Below are 18,443 nucleotides of genomic sequence, written 5' to 3'. Positions count from 1 at the left end.
GCCATCCATATGTCTTCTTTGGAAATATCTATTCAAGTCCTCTGCCCATTTTTCAATCGGGTTTTTGGTTTTTTGCTATTGAGTTATATGAGTTCTTTGCATATTTTGGAGATTAAGCCCTTGTAGGTTGCAACTATTTTCTTACATTTTTAGGTTGTCTTTTTGGTTTTTTTTTTTTTTTTTTTGATGGATTCCTTTGTTGTGCAAAAGCTTCTGAGTTTGATTAGGTTCCACTGGTTGCCTTATTTTATTTTATTTTTTTATATAATGATTTTTTTCCATTATAGCTGGTTTACAGTGTTTTGTCAATTTGGTGACCCAGTTATACATACATGTGTACATTCCTTATCTTCTTAGTAGCTGCTTTTACCTCTTGATTCCTTAGTGTATAAATAATAGGATTTAAGAGAGGTGTGAAAATTGTATAAAATATAGAAAGAATCTTATCTACAGAGTATCTGCTGAAGGACCATACATAAATAAAGACACAAGGGGCAAAGAAGAGAGTCACAACTGTGATGTGAGCTGAGAGATGGAGAAGGCCTTAGAGGAGCCACTAGCAGTGCGGTGCCTAACAGAGTAAATGATTACTGTGTAGGAGACAAGCAAGAGGAGGAAGCAGACTAGGGACAGGAGGCCACTTCTGCAATGACCAGTAGCTGTAGCATGTAGGTGTCTTTGCACGCAAGCTTGATGACCAGGGGAAGGTCACAGAAAAAGCTGTCCACAACATTGGGGCCACAGAAGGGCAATTTCAACATGAAAGCCATTTGACTAGATGAGTGCACAAATCCAGCTGCATAGGAAGATAACAATAGGCTAGTGAGCACTCGTGGGCTCATGATAGTCATGTAATGGAGAGGTTTGCATATGGCAACATATCTGTCTATTGCCATGGCTACAAGCAACATCATCTCACTCCCGCCGAGGAGGTGCATGAAGAACATCTGAGAATAACATCCCCACCAGGAGATGGTCTTCTGTTCTCAAAGGAAATCTGCAATCATCTTAGGGGTAGCAAAAGAAGCCAAGATCATATCAATAAAGGAGAGACTGATAAGCAGAAAATACATTGGTGTGTGAAGGTGTGAATCAAAAGTTACAGTAACCAAGATGAGGAGGTTTCCTAACACAATCCCTACATAGACCAAGAGAATCCCAGAAAGAACAAAATCTGAAGATTCTGAGATTTGGAAAGTCCCAACAACATGAATTCAGATACCTCTGAATGGTTTGTCTTTTCCATGTTGTCAACTTACCATGATGTTAACTTAATTCCATAATAATCAAAATGAGTGAGAATAAGGAGGAAGAAAATTGTTTTTACAGAAAGGCTTGTTTGTGTTCTGTCCACTTTTGCTATTCAGACAGGATATTGAACTTACAAGCACCCTCTACTTTTGGGAAATTTTGTTGGTCAATGATTTCCTGAATGGCCCAGAGAATTATACAAAATAGTAGAATTCAGAAAATACATTCTGAAAGACAAAAATAAAAATAGTACATGAAACCACAATTGTATAAGTTGTGAACTTGGAATCAGAAGACTTCAATACAACACCTAGCTGAACTACTCACTGGACATCACAGGATGAGTAACTTTCCTTTTTCTTTCTTTTTGTTTTTTTAGGACCACAGCTGTAGAATATGGAAGTTCCCAGATTAGGAGTCAAACTGGAGCTGTAGTCACCCACCTACACCACAGCCATGCTGGATCCGAACCACATCTGCAACCTACACCACAGCTCAGGGCAATGCCAGATCTTTAAACCACTGAGCAAGGCCAGAGATCGAACCTGCAATCTCGTGGATACTAGTCGGGTTCATTACCACTAAGCCACAATGGCAACTCCTTAAGTAACTTTCCTTTTGATGGTTAAATTTCCTCCTCATTAAAATTAAAAAAAAAAATTGGACTACATGATATTGGATGCCTCTTTGTGTGATAAAGACTTCCATAAATAAAATAATCACAGTGGGTTTTATATTCACAGAATAATATTGAGTTTTTTAACCTGGAAATTATAATTGTAGAAAATACATCCTGGATTCTCAAGCATCATATTTTGAAATAGACTCTTAAAAAATATGAATTAAAACATAAATCAAGTCTCAAATGTAAGCTTTTAGGTTCTAAGAAATGTACCTTTATTCTTCTACACTCCAGTCCCTCACAGCTCACTAGTTAACTAGTTTATATTGGTAAAAGAAAACATGGAAACAACCCAAATATCCACCGACAGATGATTGTATTGGGAAGATGTGGTATATATACACAATGGAGTACTACTCAGCCATAAAAAGAACAAAATAATGCCATTTGCAGCAACATGGATGCAAGTAGAGACTCTCATACTGAGTGAAGTAAGTCAGAAAGAGAGACAAATACCATATGTTATCACTTATATCTGGAATTTAATATATGGCACAAACAAAGCTTTCTACAGAAAAAAAAATCATGGACTTGGAGTAAGACTTGTGGTTACCAAGGGGGAGGGAGTGGGATGGCTTGGGAGCTTGGGGTTAATAGATGCAGACTATTTCCTTTGGATTGGATGAGCAATGAGATCCTGCTGTGTAGCACTGGGAACTATGCCTAGTCACTTATGATGGAGCATGATAATGTGAGAAAAAAGAATGTATACATATATGTGTAACTGGGTCACCCTGCTATACCCTAGAAAAAAATAATGTATTCAGGAAATAAAAATAAATTAATGAAATTAAATTAAAAAAAGAAATATAATTCTCTCAGTATAATCATCTAATGTATGAGGTAAATTTGTCACCAGCCTTTACTTATTGTAAAGCTGATTTTACCGGCTTTGCCTTTTTAAAAATAACTTTCATCATTAATAGCTTCTAAATTATCTAAATTTTTACAAGTTCCTGCTATGGCACAGTGGGTAAAAAGTCTGACTATAGCTGCTTGGGTTGGTGCAGAGGTGCAGGTTCCATCCCCAGTCCAGTGCAGTGGGTTAAAGTTTCATAGTTGCCACAGCTGCAGTGTAGCTCTCAGCTGTGGCTTGCATTCAATCCCTGGCCCGGGTACTTCCATATGTCACAGGTGTGGCCATAAAAAATTAAAAATAAACAAATAAATTTTTATAAAGCTTCTTCAGTAAATAAAGTTTATTCTTCTTTTTTTTCCCCATTATTACCACAGAGAAAGTACTTTCATGTGAAGGTACCTTATGTGAATCCCAGAAATAGCCTTGCATCTCCTTTTCCTATATCCCATCAATTCCCTGCAATTACTCTCTCAAACATTCAAAACAGAAAGAAGCATCATAATGCTGTATATTCCATTTCTTTAAGACAACTCTACAAGCACATTTTCCAGTTGTATTTTCCCCTATATAAATACATCTTTTGGCCAGTTTCCTACTCTAAGAAACATGGATTGATGTAAAGTACTAAGTCACATCAAGTATGTAAAGGTATTCATTTCCATGTCTGGAAAGTTTATAGATCCTTTTAAATTTTATGTCCAATATTTTAAGAATCCAGATTAATGCTCTTTTTTTAAAGTCTAATTTTTGAGACTGCACTTAAAGAGAGCAGGACAGTTTTCAAATATACACAAAGTAATTTATATACATTCTAGCATGTGAAATAGTGCATGACACTCAAATATCTGTTGAATAAATGAATGAATAACTATATAATACATACTCAGGATCTAGATTAAAGTTAGTTTTAAAGCAAAATCAACAGAAACTAAGAATTTAAATCATATTTATTTTAAATTTTAAATTGACTATTGAAGCATTTTGAAACAGAAATACAATCACCATTTTAAAACAAAATGTTAGAAATATGTAGTTTTCCTTTACTTAAAAAAAAATAAAGTAGCTTATACTAATGGAGAAAAAAGCCATGTCACACATAGCAATATAACTAACTGTAAACAATTTGTTTCTTAGGTATCTTTCAAGATAAATAACACATATTTGTATGGTGTTGGTGTGTGTATATGTGTGTGTGTGTGTGTTGTGGGTATTACTGTTTACATATATAACCCTTTTACTAAGACAACAGTGTTCAAACTATATACATAGTTGTTTTCCTTGGGTTTTTCACTGAAAAAATTAAAACTATGTTCACATGAACACATAAAAATTTTTAAATTTTTATGGCTGTATAAATTCCATTTTGTAGATGATGCATAATGTAATCACCCCACAAATACAGTCTGATTTTAGGAATCTAACATTGCTTGTAAGAATTCTGCTTTCATCAAATCACTGGTTTCTTTCAAAAACTTGCAATTGCTTAACTGTCATATTAATCCATAAATTCCCTTAGGCCTTGAGAGTAAGTCCTCCCCTACCCTAAAAAAATCAAATGCTCTTTTCTAGTATTGCAAACATTCAGTCTATTTCAGTAGCAACTACCTCATGATTTTCTACACTTTTATACATTTTTCCATCCTTGCTTATTTTCATCTTTTTAGCTACACAAATTCTCTATCAGGGCACCTCAAGGCCTTTCTCCTACATAATAAAACCTTCTCTAGATATGAAGCCCATAACCATTTCCATTGTATTTTTGGTCTGTTTCATGTGTTCTACAACTTAAATATTTTCTAAGAATATCACATGTATTAGGCATTGATCTTCTGAAACAGAAAGAACACTAGAACAAGAGGCAGACAGATTTGTTTGAATCCTAGCTTTGTTTAATTCCTAGGATCTGATTTCTAGTGTTGTTTCTTTCCCCAAATCATTTTTAAGGTCCTTGAAAATAGACAAATTACTCTTATATTTCTCATGAACACACTTTCATATGAAGGTCATCAATAAGAGTTGTTGATGGAGTGAATGAGTGAAAACATACACTTTTTCATATACAAAACTTTTTAAAAATTTTGTTAATTTTTTTGAGCAACACAATTAATGATACATAATTAATGGTTTTTACATGCCAAGGACTTTTTCTACTTTTTTTTTTTCTGTTTTTATAGTGTCAATTTGCACTAATTGCATTAATTTATGATTTTATTTTAAAGGATATTTTTGTATATAGGTTTTTAACCCTAAACCTTACACACACACTCACTCACACAGACTCTCTAAGGGTATGGAGGAGATAAGAGGAGACAGAAAAAGAGAAAAAGATGATGTTTTCAAAAGGATCATTTTTATTGTCAGCCTGGCATCCTCCTTTCCTGCAGAAACGAAGTTCCCTAACTTCTCCTTGTCAGGTGAAAAACGTTCAGATTACTCTAAAATTGCTGGGGATAGATTATATGAAACTTTGAAAGCAACACTGTAATTCAATGTGTAGACTCACATGCACTAAGTATAACAGCATTAGAAGTTGAAATTTACTCATAGGAGATTATAGTTATCAAAATATGATGAGAAAAAGATAAATTGTGATTGATCATCTCGTGCTTTATCTACAGAGAACAAAATGTTAAAATATTGGAGTATATATTAACAATTTATTCCATTAAATTTATATTTTAAGTGATTTGTAATATTTATATAGAAAAATAATAAATAAAAGCAAATATAGCTTAGGTTAGATTTACCAAAAGTCATGCAAATCATGCCCTTGTCCATATGATTGCAGTCAATTTAGCTGACCTATGTTTTTAAAAAGTAAAACCAACAGCACAGGATAAATTGATGTGTTAGAGATGGTAGGTTTATAAGCACAGGAAAATGACAAATTTCTTTGAAAACAATAGTAAAGATTCCATTCAGCCAGGAAACTATTGAGCAGATGGAAAATAAAAGCACTTGAATTGTATCGAAGAGTACTCAATTATACAATTTTCCCCATCTTATCACAGGTGTAATGAGAACATGCTATGTTTGTATGACTACCAGAATAACAATGCTTTCTAGAATTCTATAATTTTACCACCTTATTCAGCTTCTAAATGATGTTTCACATCTGATTTCACCTATGGACAAGGTGAATGAAAGTCAGTATCCAGGTATGTTTCTATATCCTTTTAATCTACATTAAAACTGCCTCCATGACTTACCAGCTCCTCAGAGTGTTTCAGGACATGACTTGACTCAGGGCACATTGAACCTGGAGAGCTTCCCATCCCCCCAAATAATGGCATTATCCCCCAAATAACGAAAAATACGAATATTTTCTCTGGAAGAAAAGGGGTCCTAAATATTAAGAAGGTAGTAATAAAGAAAGGATCTATTTTGAGACCGAACAATACCCAACTGGTGATCAAATACCAGTGGGAATTATTAAAGATGCTATGTTGTTTTCCCTGAATTACAACAGAGGAAATTTTTTCTGGCGTTGCATAATTATAGAAATTGACACGTTTACTTATGAACAACAGTTAAGAGAAGCAATATAAAACCACTATCAGGTCTTGAGTAGTCTAATGCGAAAACTTACTTGAGTATTAAAAAGCATGAAATACAAAAACATTTACTGTAAACTAACCTTAGGCCTGGTATTATTTTAAATGCAACTAGGCCTATCAAAACAGAAGACATGAAGGTATGAAATTAGGTTACTACATTTTCCTTTATTTCCTTGTTCCCACCTCCAGTTCTAAGACACTATTCCTATAGAGTATTCCCTTTGCTTGCTTTCATATGCAATCAAAAATATATTTTTCAATATATTAGTGGACTTGAGCCGAATAGATAGCTATTCTATTGAATACTCGTTTTTAGACCACTGGTGCTTCAGGAAGGAGTCCAGTATAATCCATTTGCTGATTCTGCACATGACCTTGTCTTCAGAGAAATGTGACTAAAATCATCTCCAGATTCTTTTTTCCCATAGGCACGGAGTGAAGTTCAGAGTAGTGGCTTCAGCGGGTGTATGTGAGAGAAGTATGCCCATCGTTTCTTTGTTTGGATGTTCCCAAGTTCTCTTATTTCATGATTCCAAGTAGGAATTCTGTCAATTCCTACATCATCTAAGACTTTGCATTCCAGTCTCCTGACTCAGAACCAGGTGTAGCTGATTTATTTTTTAGGAGTATTCTATGTGAACTTTTTAATCTTCCTCAAAGTTCCCATAAAATTTTCCATGATTTAGTATGCAAGATGAGAATAGTTTTATTTTGCAGTTATCTAGGGCCAATTTACTTGACCACATGGCAAGACCACTGGGTTTGAGAGCCTATGAACATCTGAAGATATCACTGAGGCTGTGAGCTGAATTCCACCTGCAAGGCTAAATATAGGACACTTGATAGCATCTGTTGTATGGATGGATTTCCCCTTTATCTTCTTCAACAGAGTTTTACTGTCTTTAGGAGTTATTATGGCTGATTTGCAAGCAACATGGCCCTCATTCTACAAACCCCATCAGTAATCCAAATATCCTCTTTTAATTTGACCAGGAATCAATCAAATGCTTTAGACCTGGCTGTTCAAGTTAGCAGCCACTAGACATAACTGATTACGTTAGCTAACCTCTCTTTCTTTTATTTCTTTTTTTCTTCCTCTTTTTTTCTCTTTCTCATTTTCATGGTTTCTGTAGAGTATATAATATGCAACTTTATATTGTCTCATTCTAGTACCTTCAAATATTATACCATTTCATATAAAACAAAAAAAATTTATCTTCTTTCTCTCCTCTGTACTATTGTCAAGTGTCAAACTTCTATTCGTACACACAATGAATGTAACAAAATGCCATTACAGCTTCATTTAACATTTCTATTTATAAGCATATGATTGCCAAGAATTCTTTAATTTTTTTGTGTGCTTAAAAATTATCTCAGAGAGTTGCGGTTGTGCCTCAGTTGTTAACAAAACCGACTAGTATGTATGAGGATGTGGGTTTGATTGCTGGCCCCGCTCAGTGGGTTAAGGATTTGGCATTGCCCTGAGCTGTGGTGTAGGTCACAGACATGGCTCAGATCTGATTTTCTGTGGCTGTGGTATAGACCAGGATCTACTGCTCCAATTCGACCCCTACCCTGGGAACTTCCATATACTGTGGGTGAAGTCCCTCACCAAAAAAAAAAAAAAAAAAAAAAATTTCTTCTTTAAGTTTGAAAAATAGCTTTGAAATAGGTTGAGAGAATTTTTTTCTTTTATTACTTTATATTTATTTATTTATTTATTTATTTTGTCTTTTTGCTTTTTCTAGGGCTGCTCCTGCGGCATATGGAGGTTCCCAGGCTAGGGGTCTAATAGGAGCTGTAGCCACTGGCCTACGCCAGAGCAACACATGATCTGAGCCGCATCTGCAAACCTCACCACAGCTCACAGCAACGCTGGGTCCTTAACCCCCTGAGCAAGGCCAGGGATCAAACCCCCAACCTCATGGTTCCTAGTGGATTCGTTAACCACTGCACCACAATGGGAACTCCTCTTTTATTATTTCAAAGATGGTTTACATATTTTCTGAAAAAATTCTGAGTTCCTTATTTTTTTGCCCTTCAATATATAAAGTATATTTTTCCTCTTGCGTATTTTAAGATTTTTTAATTACTCATTTTCAGCACTTATTATATGTTTTGATGTGATTTTTCCCATTATAATTTTAAAAATACCACTTATCTAAATAATTTCTCAATATATTTCTCTTGGTTACAGGCTATATTTTACTTCTTTGAATTTTTATTAATTTTGATGGGATGTTGTATATCAGTGGTTCTCAATAAAAGGATATTTGGCAATATCTGGGGACTTTATTGAATGTCACATCTAGGTGCCGCTATTGGCATCTAATGGATAGAAGCCAGGAATGCTGCTGAACAACTTAAAATGAACAAGAAAGTCTTCTACTGCTGAGACCAGCTCAGCAGGTTGGGGCTGAAGAACGGGTGCTGTGAAACTTAAGGAAAAAAGTTAACATAAAACAAGACACATTTATCTTAAGTAAAGGTGGGAACCAGGGGACTCAAGGTCTCAGGGAGCAAGAGAGCCACCTCAAGAAAACACACTGCTTTTATTGTGCTCTTGATGATTATGTCAAGTGAGGAGGGGGTTGTAAGTGCAGGATATAGGTTTTTTTAAGTTATTTTAAAAGTCACACAGCCAGTTGCTGATTAAGCTTTTATTCTGACCTTTAGGCACTTAACAATCATTAGCATTGAGGAAGCTTGGCCTCAGCTATCTATGCATAGCATTCTAGAGAATCACCATTGTGCTTCTGCAGATGGCTGCCTATCTGCAGCAACCCAGCACACCTAGGTTTGCACCTCTGCTCTCCTTGCTAACGCATATCTTGCTAAAGACCCCTCATAAACCCCTTCTAGCCATGAAGCTCATCTTCCTCTTATTCTTTAGAGGACATACTATGCTTGTGCAAATGGCGTGCCATTCTGCACAGGTCCAGCTCGCCTAGACCAATGCATTATGTCCTCATTCAGCTGACCCAGTGAATAATTTATGCCTTTAGGTCTTTGTTCTTAAGCCTAAGTCATTTACCAGCACAGTGACTGTTTTTTAAGCAGGAAGATGGGGTAAAGTAAAGCAGGACAAGATGGAGTTTCCAGCAAAGAGGCTAAGAAAATATTGTAGAATCATGTTTCGAGACATTCTACAAAAAATAATTATCCAGCCCAAAATGTCAATAGTGCAAGGATTGAGAAACCCTACCTACCATACACTATGAAAATTACATTTTTGTGTTCTTTATACATTAAAAAATTAAGAATATTGTTGAATATATGAATTTGGGATATCTTCTTTGGTATATGTCAAATTTTCACTTTCTCAATGTTTTCTTTCATTAAACAATTAAAAAAATTTTGGTAAAATCTATTTCAAGAAATTAAGAATATAAGGGTAATTTATTATTGTCATTGCATTCTAATGTTACTGTTTTACCTCTACAGTTAGGTGTATATTCTTCCATCTTATGTTTTGTGTATCATACAATGTAGGGAGTATGGAACATTTATTTTTCCTATGACTATCTGATTGCTTTAGACAATTTATTTACAGGGCTATATTTCCCTTCACTGAATTACAGTAGCATTTTGTCATATACTGGGTGGTATGTGAGTCAAAATCTAGATTGCACACGCTATTTCATTGATTTTGATGACAGATTGAAATTAAAAGGGAGTAATCACAGTTCAGGCATGCAAAATGGAGACAGGAGGCCACTGAGGCTCTGTTGTCAGACACATTTCTGCACCACGGAGAACGTGAACTTTCTGAAACCTACACCAAACCCAAAGACAGCAGGTGTTTTAAAACAACATCTGCTAGCTTCAACCTTGGGTCTCAAGGTTATTGCCACTGTAACTATGCAGCTATTTTGGACTCTAATCAATCTTTGCTTAACAAGCACCCTTACTTCTTGCTAGATCCAATTATAATTCTTGATAAACAATTCATGTAAATATACTTGTCGTTTTTGCCTTTTTATAAGCCTTCACCATTCAGGAGTTCAGTGGAACACAATTTGAGCACTTCTTGAATCTGTGTCTCTCAGGCTGCAGTTCTAACAAGTTCCAAATAAACATCTTTTAATTTCAATCAGGTCTCAATTTCTGAAATTTTGCTTAGTGATCTATGTGTTTCCTTATACCAAAACCAAGCTCTATTAGTTACTACAGTTTGGAAAAAGTAGTGAAATCAAGCAGTGTAAATTTTCCAGTTTGGTCTGTCAGTATTGTCTATAGCCTTATGGGGGTTCTCTTTTATGTGACTTGTTTTTTTCTGGCTGCCCTTTGAATTTTCTCTTTAATTCTTGCCATTTTAATTATGCTATGTCTTGCTGTGGGTCTCTTTGGGTTCATCCTGTGTCTTCTACCTAGACATCTCTTTCCTTCTTTAGTCTTGGGAAGTTTTCAACCATAATTAAATCACATTCATTTTTAACCCTTTTCTCTCTCTTCTCCTTCTAGGTCCCCTTATAATACAAATGTTAGTATGTTTGATATTATCTCACAGGTTCCTTAAACTATTCTCATTATTTTTTCCCTTTTTATTGTCCTGTTTGGGTGATTCCAATTATTCTATCTTCTAGGGCAATTATGCATCCTTCTGTATTACCCAGTCTGTTGTTAATTCCTTTTAGTGTATTTTTCATTTCAGTTACTCCATTCTTCAACTTTAAATGATTCTTTTTTATATATTTTCTTGAACCTATTCAAAATTCTTATTTTGTTCATCTTTTACTTCTCCATATTTAGTTAACATTCTTGTTTCTAATGGTTTGAACTCTTTATCTGATAAATTCTTTTTCTGTTTTATTCATTGCTTTTTCAGTTTTTTTTTCCTTTTTCCTTCATTTGAAGTAAATTCCTCTGCCTTCTCATTTTGTTTAATTTTATCAGTTTCTATCAGATTAGGTGGAATACTATTGTTCTGGTCTTGAAAGGGGGTCCTTCTTTGGAAGTGTCCTTATGCAGTCTGTGTTTGTCCAGTTGAGGGGAAAGTTGGGTCTGAAGTGAGTGTGGGTCACAATTTCTCTAAGGATATGCTAGCAGCTATCACCTTGGTGGGAGGTGAGGCTGAAGGTAGAGGTCTTGAGCCAGAGCTAGGTGTGAACCAGAGCATCTTCTATCTTCAGGAGTCATCACCATCTTATAGGGGGCAAGATGAGGTACTAAGGTGCTGAAGCAGAAGCCCTGAAAGTTGGGTACAGCTGGTTCTGTTCCAAGTGTATACTCACCTCTCCCCTTCTCAGCAATGGTACCATCACCCGAGAGCTGAGCAGTGCTGGAGCAAGATGGGCCAGGGTGGGTGCTCACCTTGGACTGTCCAGGCTGCCAGTCAGAGCTCAAGATGGCTCTTGATCTACTATTTCTGTGAGTGTCAGCAATGGCTACCCTTGCCAGGTTCAGATGCAGCACTGGGTTCAAGTGAGCTCCATCCCCTGCCAATTGTACACTCCCTAAGGCAATAACAGTTTTCACCCTACTGGGGAGCTGTGCTGGGGCTATAGGGGCTAGAGTGGGTGACTGGCACAGTCAGGGGTACATGCTGGGGTGGTGGCTGGAAACCAGTCAGGGCCCCAGGCAGTTTCAACCTGCTTTGTCCACCTTGTTCAGGGAGTGAACAGCCATGTATATGCCCTTCACAAATGGAATTTGGGTTTCATACAGCCCTCTTATTATAAGTCTCACTGGTTTTCAAACTAGTTAAGGGGACTTGTCTTCCCAGTGTTGGATTCCAGGCCTGGCTGTCCAATATGTGGTCTGAACTGCTCACTCCCCATGAAGGATCTCCAAGCCCATGATAACTCTTTCCTCTTCTATGATCCCTCCTAAAGTGTAGATCCCATCTGATCATTTCTCTTCCTCTCCTACTCAATTCTGCATGGATCTTTCTTATAGCCTTGGTTGTGGAAGAGTCTTTCTGCCAGTCTCCACTTTGCTTTCAGGGAGAACTACTCCACATGTAGATATATCTTTGATATATTTGTGGAAGGAGGTGAGCTCAGCATCTTTCTACTCCACCATCTTGGTCTCCTCCCTCTATATTATCTCATTTTTAAAGATTTGGAAAATTTTCCTTAGTCAAGCAAATGTTCCTTTGTTTTTAAAGGGAGTATGTTAAGCTATAATTTGAATTTCTTTGATACACAGTATCTAATGTTTTTCTTCTCTTGCCAGCAGTGTAATTTATGTTTCAAGATTTTTCTCCTCTCAGTGAAAGCCAAACATCAAATAATACCACTTAAATGTGGAATCTAAAAAAAAAAAAGGATACAAATGAACTTATTTGCAGAATAGAAATGGACTCGCAGACCTCAAAAACAAACTTAGAGTTACCAAAGGGGCAGAGGGGAAGGGGGAGGGATGGACTAGGGGTTTGGGATTGTGGTATATGGAATGACTGGTTAGTGGGAACCTGATATATAGCACAGGGGACTCTGCTCAATATTTTGGGATAATCTATATGGAAAAAGAATCTGAAAAGGAATGGATGTGTGTATATATAGTGAATACTGTGTTGTACAGTATAAATGACCATAACATTGTAAATCAACTATACTTCATAAAACTTAAATAACAAAAGAAAAAGAAAAAGAATTTTGCTTGTCTCAACTACACTATCCACTCGTAAGATCTGGGCAAAAAGAGATAACTAGATACTTCACAAAAGAGAATATTCAAATAAATAATAATCATATGAAAAGATGTCCCAGGTTACTAGTTATCAGGGAAATATACATTATAACCACAATTAATATTGCTACATACTTAAGAAAATTAAAAGGCCTGAAAATATCAAAGTCTGTGAAAGATATGGAACAACTAGACAAACAGCTCTGGTGAGAGGATAAACTGGTGAAACCACCTTTGAATCTCCAGCAATTTCTTTCTTTCTTTTTCTTTTTTTTTTTTTTTTTGCTTTATTGATTTTCTGTCTAGAGGATCTGTCCATTGATGTCAGTGGGGTGTTAAAGTCTCCTACTATGATTGTATTCCCATAAATTTCTCCTTTTATGTCTATTAGTATTTGTTGTAGGTATCTGGGTACTCCTATATTAGGGGCATATATATTGACGACAGTAATATCCTCTTCTTGTATGGATCCTTTAACCATTAAATAGTGTCCTTTGTCTTCCTTTATGGCCTTTGTTTTAAAGTCTATTTTGTCTGATATGAATATTGCAACTCCTGCTTTCCTGTCTGGTCCATTGGCATGAAATATCTTTTCCCATCCCATCACTTTCAATCTATACGTGCTCTTTGCCCTAAGGGGAGTCTCTTGTAGGCAGCAGATTGAAGGTTTCTGCTTTTTTAATCCAATCTGCCACTCTGTCTTTTGATTAGCACATTCAGTCCATTGACATTTAAGGTGATTATTGATAGCTATGTATTTATTCTCATATGAAACCTTGTTTTCCAGTTGATTCTATGTTTCTCTTTTCTTCCTTTCTTTTTTTGGTTAGATGATTTCCATTTATTTTATGTTTGAATACTTTTCTTTTCAGTTTTTGTGAATGTAATGTTCAGTTTTGATTTGTGGTTGCCCTGTTTTTTAAGTATATTAATCCCTTCCTATATCTGCTTGCTTTAGCCTGATAATCATATAGGCTCAAACACATCCTTAAAAAAAATGAAAAAGAATCTAATTTTTCTTACTTCCATTGCCCACACTGTATGAATTTGATGTCTTTTTTTTCTTTTTCTTTTAATGGCTTCATGTTTAGATCAGTATGCTGGTTTATTTAAGTGACTGCTTTCCAATCGTGGTTTCCTCCATCCTAGATTTTCCTTTTTTTTTTTTTTTTAATTTATAGAAGCCCTTTCAATATTTCTTTTAGAATGGGCTTTGTATTGCTGTACTCTTTTAGCTTTTGTTCGTTGGAGAAATTCTTTATTTCCCCTTCTATTTTAAATGATATTCTTGCTGGATAGAGTATTCTAGCTTGCAATTTTTTTCCTTTTAGCACTTTAAATATATCTTGCCACTCCATTCTGGCCTGCAGTTTTTCTGTAGAGAAATCAGCTGATAGCCTTATGGGGGCTCCCTTATCATTAATGCTTTGCTTTACCCTTGCTGCCTTTAGAATCCTCTCTTTAACTTTTGCCATTTTTATTACAATATGTCTTGGGGTGGTCCTATTTGGGTTCAACTTGTTTGGGGCCCTCTGTGCTTCCTGTATCTTGACATCAGTATCCTTTAGATTTGGAAAGTTTTCAGCCATAATTTCCTCAAATATATTTTCATTTCCCTTTTCTTTTTCTTCTCCTTCTGGAATTCCTCTTATGTGTAGATTGGCCCACTTTATATTATCCCATATGTCTCTTATATGGCTTTCATGGTTTTTTTTCATTTGGTTTTCTGTCTGCTGTCATGTTTGGGTGATTTCCATTATTCTATCTTCCCCATCACTAATTCATTCCTCTGCATCATTCATTCTGACCTTTATTGCCTTTAGTTCAGTTTGTATCTCTGCAAATGAATTTTCTAGATTGTCTTGGCTCCTTATATTTTCTAGTTCCTTTCTAAAGGAATCTGCATACCATTCATATCCTCTTTTAATTCCTTCAGTATTTTCACTGTCTCGCTTTTGAACTCAAAGTCTGTCAGACTGCAGAGGTCTGTTTCATTGTTGACTGCTTTAGGTGAGCTCTCCTGTTGTTTTAACTGGGAATGGTTTCTGAGCTTCTTCATCTTGCTTGTGTGTGTGTGTGTGTGTGTGTGTGTGTGTGTTCTCCCTGTGAATTTGGGGAAGCCAAACTGTAGTCTTGTAAGTCTATTTCTATGCAAGAATACCCCTTTGTATTTTTTGGGGGGGTTACTTTTTTTTTTTTTTTTTGGTGTGGGTGTTTGAATCTTTGCTGTCTCTTTCTTTGGTGTGAGCAGTCTGTTATCCCCAGGATGCCCTGGATGTTTTCAGGGAGAGGGGGGCAATGGGTACGGCCAGCATTCAGTGCCTGATCTTTGGGCTCTCAACAGAAGCAGAGACCTGCAGGAAGGTGGCACACATTACTCCTATTTGCAGGGCCCTGGGCAGTGGTAATGAGCTCTAGAAGGATCTGCAAGGTGACCAGAAAATTTGGCTGAAGCTGCAGCAGGGTGTGTGAGTTCCCAGGGGGGGTGAGAGCAATAAAGGCTTGTGTTTGATGGCTATGCCCTCCTCTGAGGTCACTGGAACCACAGGTGGTGCCTATTCAAGGACCCCTAGTGGGAGTGGGCCATGATCATCTCTAGCTTCTGTGATAACTGCAGTGGTTTGCCTCTGCCATCTATAGGCCATGTATGAGGTGATCCGTCTTATGTCGCCCACAGAGGAGGTGCTGCACAGGCTGTTCCTAGTTGTAGGATCCTGGGAAGTGACAGAGGTCTGGCATATGGGTACTGCCATGAACATTCAGCAGTGGCCACAGCAGGGCCAGTGTGTTCACAAGGGTGCACAAGCAGCAATAGGCGATTCGGTCACAATGCCTTCCTCTATGATACCCTTGAGGTGAGTGAGGCTGCAAGGGGTGCTAGTTCACCAACCCCTAATGGTGTCTGGCCACTGCTACCTCTGGAGTCAGAGATAACTGCAGCAGTTTGCCCTCACCACCTATAAATCATGCAAGAAGTGCCTGGTCCTGCTTAGCCCCCACAGGATGTGCTGAATAAGGTGCTCTTATTTGCAGGTTTCTAAGAAGGGACAGTGATCAAGCATCTAGGTCCCTCCCAGAACATTTGGCAGTGGTAGCTGCAGTGCATGTGTGTTCCTGGGGGAGTGAGAGCAACATCAGGTGCTGTTCCATTGTAATGTCCTTCTCTGTGATGCCTTCTGAAGTGGTTGGGGTGGCAAGTGATTTTTGTTCAGACATCCCTAGCTGTGGTAGGCCATGTTCACTTTGGGGGTCAGGGATAATTGCAGTGGTTTGCTCCTACCACCTGAAGGTCTGGCCCACCACGGGCTAGTAAGTGGCTTCCCACTGCTGGAGACACCAGGTCTATGGTAGGCTAGCAAGTGATTTCTGGTCGTGAGAAGCTGCACCTGAGAGGCACAATCTAGGGTGGGCAGCGTGGCTCCCTGCAGGGGGAGGGAACCTGGAGTGATGCGGATCAGTGCATGGCTTCCTCCGAGTCAGCCCATGGATTCCTGCGGGTCAGGGCTGGGCTGGAGTGCTGCAAAGCAGTGCATGGCTTCCTGCAGGGCAGGGCAAGGTGGCCCAGATTGATGCAGAGTGGCGCAGAGCTTTCCCTAGGTCAGGTCGGGGCCAGGAGTGCTACCACATGTTGAGCGGCCTCTCTCTGGTCCAGACTCAGGACTCGGCCTGTAGGGTGGCTTCTCCACTTCCCACAGGGCAGGGTGCTGTGCTGGGGAAGCTCCACCCTCTGCAATCCTGCAGGGGCAAGGCTTGCACGCTGGGGCAGAAGGAGTTTTCAATGGTAGTAGCCAGCCCCTTCTCCTCTCCCCTCCCCAACAATGGCTCTTTATCTCTCCCGTGTTCCCTCTGCCATGGCTTTCCACTCCCCAGCCCTTAGTGTACTGCTTCCCCTGCCCACAGCACACTGCTCCCTTGACTCTTAGGCTGTCTCCACACCGCCAACCCCAGCCCGCTCCCAGGGACTGACCTCCAGAGTCTAAGTCTCAGCACCCAGCCCCCACCCAAGCTTCTCAGGCTGTGGTATCTGTGCCAGTGGTTCAGATGATCTGTGCTTCTCTCACTCTGCTTTTTGGTTCTCAGATCTGCTGCTGCACTTCCCTTGGCATCTTGGAGATCCCTCTGACTCCACTGATCTTTCCATCAGTTAGGTGGCTCCCCAGGATGTGGGCTGCCTTTCTCCTTCACAGCTCCCTCTCAGGAATGCTTCTCCCATCCTGATTCCTTTTCTCTCTCTCTTTCTTTTGTTCTACCCAGTTATGTCAATAGTTTCCTGCTCTTTTTGGAGGTTTAAGTTCTTCTGCCAGCATTCAGTTGATGTCCTGTGTGAGTCGTTTTACATGTAGATGTGTTTTTTTGAAGTGTTTGTGGGAGAGGGTGAACCTGTCCTCTTATTCTTCTGCCATCTTGCCTCCTTCCTCTTTTTTTGCTGCTTAGGGCCACACTTGGCAGCATATGGAGTTTCGCAGGCTATGGTTGAACTGGAGCTACAGCTGCCACCCTACACCACAGCCAGAGCAACATGAGATCCAAGCCATCTCAGTGACCTAAACCACAGCTCATGGCAATGCCAGATCCCTGACCCACTGAGCAAGGCCAGGGATCAAAGCCACATCCTCACACAGGAACTCCTGGCAGTTTCTAAAAGACACGCTCACCCCATGATCCAGTAATTCCACTGCAAGGTATATACATAAGAGAAAGTCCTTAAGAAATGTACAAAAATGTTTGCAGCAGATTTGTAAATAACACATCGACCCTTTAATGGTTACGTTATTTTCTCAAGAACATCTAAGCTACAAATGTGTGAAATCATAAGTATGTAAAGTTGTCAATTCAGAGACAACAATAACAAAGTAGTTTTGGATACTACTGATTAGGTTTTTTACTGAAATCCCAACAGAATTTGACAAAATGGTTGTATAGGGTGTTCGTTGATGTAATAAACAGAGGCAGTCAAATGTGAGAAATAAGAAATCAGTCAACTGCTGTTTGACATGGAAGAGACCATATAAAGAATAGCAAATCTTTTTCATTTTAATCATGAATTATTTTGGAAAAATGCAGTTTCAGCAGAGCTTGCAAATCCAAGAGGAACTAATTATAGAGGAAAACAGAAAGGTATCAGAGGGATGTGACTCTTAGGAATAAGTTATTTGCAGTGTTTGTAATTAAATTTGTGCTTATCTCTTGACCTTTATTCAGATGATAGGATTAAAGAAAGAGATGCTTATGACCATGAAAATTTAAGAGAGATTTTCTATGATATAGTGAAATATAATACAATTAATCATATCTCTTATGTTTCTAAATTCTTATTTTGGGCCTTTGAAAACTCTATATTATCAACATTTTAAATAGACTCTCATTTTTTATATTCATGACTGCACATGGAAATGTGGATATATTGTTTGGTTGGTAATGATTGCTAAGGGATTTCATTTATAAAATGAAAAGTGTTCCC

General features: G+C 37.9%; 1 long non-coding RNA gene and 1 pseudogene across 1 annotated transcript in view; both read right to left on the bottom strand.

Annotated features, from left to right (window-relative positions):
* Positions 1 to 18,443, bottom strand: part of LOC146401740 (uncharacterized) — a 269,339-nt gene that overhangs the window by 211,332 nt on the left and 39,564 nt on the right. The window lies entirely within an intron of this gene.
* On the bottom strand, positions 323 to 1,246 carry LOC110258186 (olfactory receptor 4K13-like; annotated as a pseudogene).

Source organism: Sus scrofa, chromosome 7, assembly GCF_054392235.1.
Source record: "Sus scrofa isolate SSC_HxYL_T2T_F1_AM1 chromosome 7, Sscrofa_HxYL_maternal_Yorkshire_Landrace_v2.0, whole genome shotgun sequence".
NCBI lineage: Eukaryota > Metazoa > Chordata > Mammalia > Artiodactyla > Suidae > Sus > Sus scrofa.
Note: the sequence above shows the minus strand (reverse complement) of the source record. Positions and strands in the feature narration are given on the sequence as shown.